The sequence below is a fragment of the Adiantum capillus-veneris genome, chromosome 5, assembly GCF_014529385.1.
Source record: "Adiantum capillus-veneris isolate H3 chromosome 5, ASM1452938v2, whole genome shotgun sequence".
Classification (NCBI taxonomy): Eukaryota; Viridiplantae; Streptophyta; class Polypodiopsida; order Polypodiales; family Pteridaceae; genus Adiantum; species Adiantum capillus-veneris.
In genome coordinates, this window is record NC_140935.1 from 78572153 (window position 1) to 78582162 (window position 10010).

Consider the following 10010-nt stretch of genomic DNA (forward strand, 5'->3'; position numbering starts at 1 on the left):
TCTTTGACTTATTTGAAAAGTCACTAATCTACAATCCTTGCAATGTAAAACTTTTATACAATGCCTACAATAGACCTCAGTACCTTGAAGATTGTGCAAATATACTGTTAGGAATATGACGTAGCTAAGTAGATTATTGAGTAGATTACTTAATGAATAGAGATACTTTACACACAGGCGAGAGAGAGAGAGAGATAGATAGATAGATAGATTGGATTAACGTCCACGGAGGTCATATATGACCTATGGGACCAAAAACACAGACATTACTACCATTCATTCTCAGTGTGGGCTGATACATATCAGTTAAGGAGTGAGGGTTCATCAAGAGAGTAGGGTAGGAAAAAAGGAGAAAACAAATAAAAACCTAAGGGTCGGCTGTGGAGAGAGCTGGTTTGGGATTTCGGAATTCTTGGATGATCGCTTTGCCTCCTCGATAGACTGCCCATTTTCCTTGCTTACGCGCTTCATGCACCTTCTTAAGCTCGCTCGCTTTACTCTTGAGTTGATTCATGGTCAGTTCTTCTGCAATCCAAAGCTTGGTTTCTTTGAGAAGGCGGGATTGACGTAGAAACTTTACCCGCTCCTCTTTGTTCTTGAAGGTAAGGACACAATGCTCGGGACGTACATGACGATGTGTGTCATTGATCCAAGCGACATTCTCTGACTTGATGTTGACTGGCTCAATAATATTGTTGAGTTTGATTATTGCCTCTTCAAGGGTGTCCTCAATAGTGCACCACTGCAAGGGGAGCCCACCGATGCGTACCTTGAGGGCATTATCTTCTTGAGATTTTTGTTCGGAGATTTCCTTTGTTACACACGTCCTTACTTGGGCGATGGTTGTTGAGTGAACTTGGTTAACCTTTGCCTCTACCTCCTTTACCTTGTCGGTGGTGAGGTCAGCCATAAAGTTGAATTGTTCTTCTAATTTGCTCAGGCGAGATTTGAGTTCAAAGTTTTCCTCCAAGACTCGATCAAGAGTTGCTTGCAACTGCGTGATGCGATCAAGTTTGCTAGGGGCTGCCAGTACTGCTGCAAAGCTCGGTCTTGCTTTGGCGGGGGTCTTTGGAGTAGCCATCCCTGTGCTTGAGGAGATCGAAGGGAACCGACCACTGACTCGCAAATTTCGGAGGGAAAAGCCTTTGAGAAAGCTCGAGGCTTCACTCTTTGAAGAAGTTTTGAACTCCTGTCCTCGGCGAGTATCTTCAGAAGGGCACCACAACCTGTTGTACTTCGTAGGGCTGAGGCCGAAAACAAGTGCCGGCACCACAACCTGTTGTACTTCGCAGGGCTGAGGCCAAAAGCAAGTGCCGAAAACGCCTTAAAGCTTTTATGAATGCTAAAAGCTTCAACAAACCTTTGAAAAAACTCTTGTTCTTTTACTATGTCATAACCTGCAGGACAGGGGGTCTCCTGGCGGGCGTCGCAGGCTGCTGTACTTCGTAGGGTAGGAGATCTACTGGCGGGCGCCGCGAGCCAGGGGCCGAGGCCAATGCTGAGGCCATCACAGGGGATGAGGCCGCTGTTGCAGGGGCTGGAACCACTTAACTGTGCGGGGCTGGGGCAGGCTTCGCCACAGAGCTGGGGCTGTTGAGGGGGGCTAGGCTCAAGCTTAACGCCTCCCCCAGGGCAGCCCTTCACCCAAGAGGGGCTGAGGGAGACGATGCTAGGGTTACGGTGGACCTGAACTGCTTAGGAGAGAGAGAGAGAGAGAGAGAGAGAGAGAGAGAGAGAGAGAGAGAGAGAGAGAGAGAGAGAGAGAGAGAGAGAGAGTACACACGATATACATGGTTCACTCAATGTGGGCTACGTCCCACGAGAAAGCAGCCACTCAATGGCTTTAGTACTTCAAAACAAGAAGTAGGTTACAGAGGGATTATACCCTTTTGGAGCTCCCGCCTTGCTTCACTCTCACCACCTCACACCCACCTTGTTGCATCAACTTCACACTATGAAATGTTTGTACAAATGGCCTCCTTTTATAGGCCAAAAGGGCTGTCCTCTCTCATGAGAGACAACCATGTGTAGTCGCCCTTGTGTAGATAAGTCCAAATCGGACCCTCCAATCCGCCCATGTGGAGCCGCCCTTGAGAAGACAAGTCCGCTTTTGAATTCGGCCACCGGCCATTGAATTTGGCCACCAGCCACACCGGCCACAAGCTACCGGCCATTGAATTTCGACCACCGGCCATTGTCTACCGGCCATCGGTCAACCGACTGGTCGTTTTTCGACCACTTTTCGACCGTCGATTGGCCATAATATTCCGACGAAGCCAGTCTCGAGCTTAGGATCGAGACTGGGCATGAAAATTTTGGTTTCCAGCGAGTGATTTTATTTTTCGGCAAATTATTTTTCTTCACGCATGACGGCTTCTTCTCATAATGGGAGCTTTACAAATGTGTGTTTTTAACACAGAAAATTACAAGGGTAAATCATGCTCCATACTTAACAATCTCCCACTTGGAGACTGATCTCCAAACCAAACCTGTGATGACTGCTTTCCATCTTGGCTTCTTATCCTTGAATTCCGATTAAAGATGAGCAAAAGCTCAACTTCTCCTTGTTGACCACCTTTGGAAACATGTCTGCAGCATTTTCACTTGTATGCACCTTTCCTAGCTTTAGCTGTCTCTCTTCCAAAAGTGTGCGTATGAAGTGATATCTCACCTCAATGTGCTTTGTCCTTGAATGAAAGACTGAGTTCTTTGCAAGATGGATAGCGCTTTGGCTATCACTGTACAAGACACAATTGTCTTGTTTAAATCCAAGCTCTTCTAAGAATCTGTGAAGCCACATAATTTCTTTGCTTGCCTCCGTCATTGCTACATACTCTGCTTTCGTGGTAGAAAGTGAGACCACTTTTTGCAGCTTTGAATCCTAGCTTACTGCTGTGCCTCCAACCGTGAAGACATAGCCAGTAGTGCTCCTTTGAGTATCTTTGTTACCTGCCATATCTGCATCAACATACCCTTCTAGAAAAATATCAGTTCCTCCAAAATACAAATCATTTGTTGTTATCCCTTTTAGATACCTAAGTATCCACTTCACAGCTTGCCAGTGCTCTTTACCTGGGTTTGAACCTACTTACAACTCCCACTACATGTGCAATGTCTGGCCTTGTCCATACCATAGCATACATAAGAGAATCTACCGCTGCAGCATATGGAACTTTAGACATATAGGCTATCTCCTCTTGTGTCTTTGGACACATATCCTTGGTTAGTTTAAAGTGACCAGCCAAAGGTATAGAAACTGTCTTTGCATTTTGCATTGCAAACCTTTCTAGTACCTTCTTGATGTAATCCTCTTGAGATAGCTTTATTGTCTTCTTTGTCCTTCCCTTGATATCTTCATACCAAGTATCCTCTTTGCAACACCTAAATCTTTCATTGAAAAAGATTTAGACAGCTCCTCTTTTAGGTCTTTGATGTCCTATATGTTAGCACTTGCAATTACCATGTCATCAACATACAACATTAGGATGATGAACTTCCCATCTCCCAAATTCTTCGTGTAGACGCAATGATATGAGTTGCATCTTCTGAATCCATGATCTAACATCCATTGATCGAACTTCAAGTACCATTGTCTTGATGCTTGCTTTAAACCATACAAGCTTTTCTTTAATCTGCAAACCATTTTCTCCTTACCTTTTACTTCATACCCCTTTGGTTCCTCCTCTAAGTCACCGTTGTCGGGGGATATGGGTTCGAAACGTGAGCCGGGCAGGCACCGGGCCTCTGGCTGTGGGAGGTGTGAGAGAGAACAAGAAAAACAGATGCTCTGGCTTTGGCAATCAATGTAGTCTTCAATTAATCAATTCAAACTCTGAGTACAATGTAATCGGTAACCAAGGTGGGCTGTTAGCAGCACCAACACTTGGACGAACTGATAAATAGGAGTTTAAGCTCCCTAACAATTTAACCGGGTCGTTAACGACACCGGGGCTTAATAAGACTATTAATTAATCTTTAGACCGATGACCATAAAGTAAAATTTTTCCTATCGTTTAATCTGCTTCAACTGCCCTTGGATTTCTCAAGCTTTAATTCTGCTCTTCAATTGCTGTCCGAAGCTTTGACCTTGCTTGGCCGCTACACTTGCCTGACCTGCCTTGTTTTTCCCTCTTCCCAGTTCATGCCACATTCATGCAGCAACTCCGACATCCTCTCCTTCTCAAGCACAAGAGAGAGAAACCTTGCCTTGTTTAACTTGCCGAGCATGAGAGCGAGAGAGAGAGAGAGAACAAGCTTTGCTTGCTCCGAGGATAAGAGCGAGGGAGAGGGAGCTCTTTCCTCTTTTGCTGCAAGCCCTCCTCACCTTCGTTTTCTTCTTCTTGCCCTCGTTCCCTCCTTCAACCCTTGCTTTGCCCGTCTCCACTTAGCTAGCTTCGAGGATGAGAGCGAGCAAGCGAGAGCCTCCGAGCTTTCCTCCTTTGAACCCTCCTTGCCTTTTGCTTCTCTTCGTTATGCTTCTCCTGTTATCTCTTCAACAAACCCCTCCTCTTGTTCTAGGTTGCATGGATTTCCTGCCAAAAAAAACTTGCCCGCCATCTCATTAGCGATATCGCTAATGGGAACGTCTTTTTGATGACATGGCAACCACTGAGGAGGAGCACCGAATTCATCCAACTCGGGCCGAAAATCTTCGCCCAGGCCTGCTCGCCATTCTATGCTGCATGGGCTCCCTCATCCGAAGTTCGGTTCTGCCAGCGCGAGCCTCTTTTCCTGTTGCTCGCCGCCTTTCCCTGCACGCTATCGATCTCCTACTTTGCTTTTTCACTTGCCTCCCCTTTTTCCCCACTAGGCGGCCACTTTAATTCAATTGAGTGGGCGGCCCTTTTTTAGGGTAAATTTTTGGGCGGCCAATGGCTTTTTGGCAGGCGGCCTTTGTAAGGAATCACATTTGGGCATACATTATCGACCATAGCAACACCAAGCAGGACAACTTCGTTTATTGGGCGGCCACCTTGCTCTCAAGCGACCATTAGATTAATTGACTTTGGGCAGCCAATTTATTTGAGTGGGCGGCCACGCCCCTTTGAGGTCGGTCATAGCTTATGGCCCTTGGGCACCATTTAAAGGGAAACATTTGGCATACATATCGGCTGTAGCAATGTCAAGCATATCATCTTCCTTCAACAGCCATCGTCGAGCAACCTCATCATGAAATCTGTTGCCCGTATCAAGAGACGACCTTAAAAGAGATTCCACTTAAGCATTTATTGTGCTCTCTGAAGTGCATCACATCCAGCAGACATCTCAACCAAAGCACTGTTACCTCGAGCACTTATTCTACTACGTTCAAACCCCTGCTTGCTGCTCAAAATTCCAAAATGGCACACCGATCGAGCGGACTGGACTGCTACGGAACCGGCCCTCGGTGAATCTTTATCGGCCAATAACTTGGCAACCGGAACTCCAATCGCTGATCTAAAAAAACCAACGCGCTCTACAAAGTGAGCTCTTCAGGCCCGTGCATTCAGTTCAATTCTGTCACCTCAGCTGCAGTTGCCCAATCCGGTACGGATCTGCAATCGACTTAAACTTTAAACTGCCATAACTTCTTCACTGTAGCTCCTATCGACGAGCCGTAAAGACAGGCCAGTAGAGCACATCAAGCACTACAGTTCTAGATCATAATCTATCATCTGTCTCACTTCAAGCATACTCATTTTTGGCATCATTAAGGCATATGTTGGCCCTTTCAAGCCGCATCTGGCATACATTAATCATTAAAATTAGCCTGTTGACAAGCCCTGATCATTGACCATTAATCAAGTAGACCTTCAATAAGCTTGATCTGCATCTTCTTGGCATATTTCTTAGCATGGGAGCGAAGCTGCACGACATTCACCCCCTCTGAACCTGCAAAGCTTCCGATCTGTGCGAACCTCACTTCAATCTGCATCTGCTACTACAGGTACCTTAAGCTCTTTGCCATCATCAGACTCACGTAACTGGTAAACATATGAAAAAAAATGAGAGAAGGCTTATAACCTATCATCAATTGTCTAGCTTAATCATTAGGTAGTTGTCCATCAAAAATCTCTGAAATGTATCTGCCGTATCTTCAAAGCATTCAATCATGGATAACTTGTTTAGTGAACCCTTCCAGACTCAAGTGCTCCAGTTAATGATGCACACGGCTTGACCATTAAGCTCTCTTTAAGGAACCCTGTCAAGCTCAAGTATGCCTTACTCTGTCTGCACACGGAATGGCTTTCAAGTCCTTTACCTCAAGTTCTGGTAGCAGAACCAACTCAAAAGATGTGAAGATACTTCAACAATTGTCCAAAAAAGTCAGCTGGAAGCCAGCCATGTAATCTTATTGAATGCATAACCAAAACTGTCATGACTCAGCATAAATCTAGAAAACAAAACTCTGTACCATGCAACCTGCTACATCAGATAGCTGGTACTCTTCAAATCTACAGCTTTGCACTTTATTAGCCCCCGGGATGAAACGGGAACCCACTCATTTGTCCCATTGTGAGCATTCCTTTACAAATTTTGTACCATACTCCAGGATCAAGAATTTCCAATCATTACAGCATAAACATAAATTAGCCCACAAATCTTCATACAAACCGCCTGGATCATATGGCATATAAGTCCATTGCCTAGGACCATGCATATATATGTCACCTCCTGGGTCAAAAGCTTGCTCAAAATCCCCTACATCATAAGGTAACATCAGATTCCATACAGCATCAGGTAGCATCAGATACTGCCATATCCCCTGTGCAATTGGCTCATCCAATTGTTGATCATCAATCACAGGTAAAAGCATTGGCTGTGCACCTTCACTCGCACTAGTATTGAAATCTCGATCATGCATATCTGAATACATCAAGTTTCTGACAAAAATATCTTCATTAGGCTCAAAAGATGCATCAGAAAACAATTCCTTATCTTGTAGAGGCTCAAAATCAAGTAGAGCATCATCTAACAACTGCATAAGGTCATCATCTACTGCATCTGAACAAAATTGCTCATGCATGAATCTAGATTGATCAGTATCCTTAGCACCTGTGTTTGAGAACCCTTCTAAAGCTTCATCCAGTAAGCACATAAGATCTAGGTCCACCGCTTGAGAAGGTTCTTCCATCTTGCACATCTTAGGTTGCTACAGTAAACTAAGATTTCCACATATGACATGCATACTAAACGCATCTGCCCATTGAAAATTTCATCTACTGCCCTGTCTGTATCATCGGCACAATGAAACCAATCATATTCATCAACAAGAGATTGTACTTCACTATGCACCCCCTCTGAATCAGCATCATTAAGGTCATAATCATTTTGCCATAGTGTGAGCCCTGTGTCACAAATTCTTGATAGAGAGTAAGTTTGCTCTCTCTCTAAATCACCATCATCAAATTCAGGACCTCTGCCAGATGTGTAGCTTTAGGTCACAGAAACTTATCAAAGAAGGAGTCTGCAACCCCTCTGATTCAGCATCATCACATTCGAGTCCAATTTTCCACTTTGGTAGCTCAGCTTCACAACAACTTTTCAATGAAGGAGTCTGCACCCCCTCTGAATCAAAATTTTGCAGATCTTCAAGCACATACTCTTGTTTAGCCAAGTCCTCAAAATCTGGTACATCCAAATTCGGTAAATCTGGTATACCAAAAACCATGGTCTTGCTGCTCTCAACAACAACCCTACTTTGACCTATGGCATTTGCATCATTAATCAACTCTTTGGCAAAACCTGTATCAGTATCATCATTCACCTCTATGATAGAATTTGTACCAGAAAAACTTCACTCTAATTCTGAGTCAGTAGTAGCAAACGTATCAGTTTTAACCGAATCTTCATGCATGTCTACTTGAATATGGCTGCACTCATTCACCTGTACGATTTTCTCTTGAGCTTTAGCCACTTCATTGTTTTGATTTCCTGATCTCTTTTCCTCTTGTACTACAAGTATATATTCTTTGCAAAAATCAACTTCTGTATCTTGAAGCTGTAAAGCCTCACCTTCAAAGACTTCTACTTCATGCACTGCATCTGCAAACCCCAAATTTTCATACACAGCTTTGACTATGTCTTCATCATTAGCCTGTAAGAAAGTAGCATCCTGCACAATAAACTCATCAATCACAGCTTCTAACTGGGATCGTACTTGCCCTCGGATATGTGCGTAGTCCGGTAGACTTGTACTCTGTTCCTAATAGCTTTCATACTGCTCATAACTTGCTTGCACAATAGCTTCTTTGAAATACTCCCAGTTTCCACTGCAGGCTCTGGTAACCTCTTGAATGTGCTCCTTCACATCTGAACTTACTAACTGCTCAAAATATTTAACCATCAACTCTTCTGGTATCCCTCTTACCTTGGTCTCCAACTCATAGCACTCTAGGTAGCCCTCTGGATCGTATCCATCAAAGAGTCGTCTGTCATCGTATACTGCATCTAAAGCTGCATCCAAAGCTTCATCGATTTGATGTTTCTTCTTTACGATCTCCACTTCAAGCAGAGATCCTTGAACCAATTGAAGCATCTTCGCAAAATTTGGAACTGTTGACTTATCATCAAAGCTGTTCGCACTTAACTCTGCAATCATCTTCATCATCTGCTCTAAATTCTCCATCTTTAACTCCCACGCCGGCTCGTTTCACGTCGGGTTCACCAAGAATTTTGGGGGATATGTGTTCGAAACGTGAGCCGGGCAGGCACCGGGCCTCAAGCTGTGGAAGGTGTGAGAGAGAACAAGAAAAACAGATGCTCTGGCTTTGGCAATCACCGTAGTCTTCAATTAATCAATTTGAACTCTGAGTACAATGTAATCAGTAACCAAGGTGGGCTCTTAGCAACACCAACACTTGGACGAACTGATAAATAGAGTTTAAGCTCTCTACCAATTTAACTGGGTCGTTAACGACATCGGGGCTTAATAAGACTATTAATTAATCTTTAGACCGATGACCACGAAGGAAATTTTTTCCTGTCGTTTAATCTGCTTCAACTGCCCTTGGATTCCGCAAGCTTTAATTCTGCTCTTCAATTGCTGTCCGAAGCTTTGACCTTGCTTGGCCGCTACACTTGCCTGACCTGCCTTGTTTTTCCCTCTTCCCAGCTCATGCCACATTCATGCAGCAACTCCAAGATCCTCTCCTTCTCAAGCACGAGAGAGAGAAACCTTGCCTTGTTTAACTTGCCGAGCATGAGAGCGAGAGAGAGAGAGACTCCAATGATCACTACAAAGACACCATCAAAGATGAGGAGAGATTCTAAATGCAACATGTTTTTTACAAGGCAAGAAAATACTCACGATTGATTGTATGCAGTGACCAGAAAGCGCGCTAGATCAAAGTTGACTCTGCTAAACCAGTTCATCAGACTCAAAAAGGAAACTGAGTTGTTCTGCAGATAAGGCAATATCAGCGGATCTATTACGTATACTTTGTCTTGAACCTCAGGGGGCAAAAGCGAGACAGCGTGGCTAACATGAATAAATGGTAGAGATTAGACTTGAGGTATTTCAGCGGGCTGTCACTGCCACAAACCCGTGAGTCAATACCGAGCAAGTGGGGCAGCTATTGAATTCCATCCATCACTGACTCGCTTGGTATTGACCCATGTCTTAACGGTAGTGAGCCATTATAAAGAAAAACTTGACGACGACTGCCGCAAACACATGGGTCAATACCGAGCGACTAGTACCACTATCCAATTCCATAAGCCATTGTCTCGCTTGGTATTGACCCATGTCTCGATAGAGACCCATTTAATGAACCAAATGTGACTTTTAAAGAGCATGAGAATTACCACAAAGCAACATTGTAGAACTCATTCGTTGCGTTGGAGTTGGTGAAACTCCGCATGCACAGGAAGTCTTGATAATCGAGGTTGAAAATGCAGGCCTCCTCTGACCTTCCAGGCAACAGTATTTGTGCATGCAGAGGCACTGAGCTGAACAGAAATCTCAACTCCTCTTCATTCTCTTCGTTGATTTTCTCTAAAATAATTGACTCATCTGATACGTTCGATGG

General features: G+C 44.2%; 1 pseudogene; it reads right to left on the minus strand.

Annotated features, from left to right (window-relative positions):
* Positions 1 to 324: 324 nt before the first annotated feature.
* Positions 325 to 1081, minus strand: LOC147457571 (uncharacterized; annotated as a pseudogene).
* Positions 1082 to 10010: the final 8929 nt, after the last annotated feature.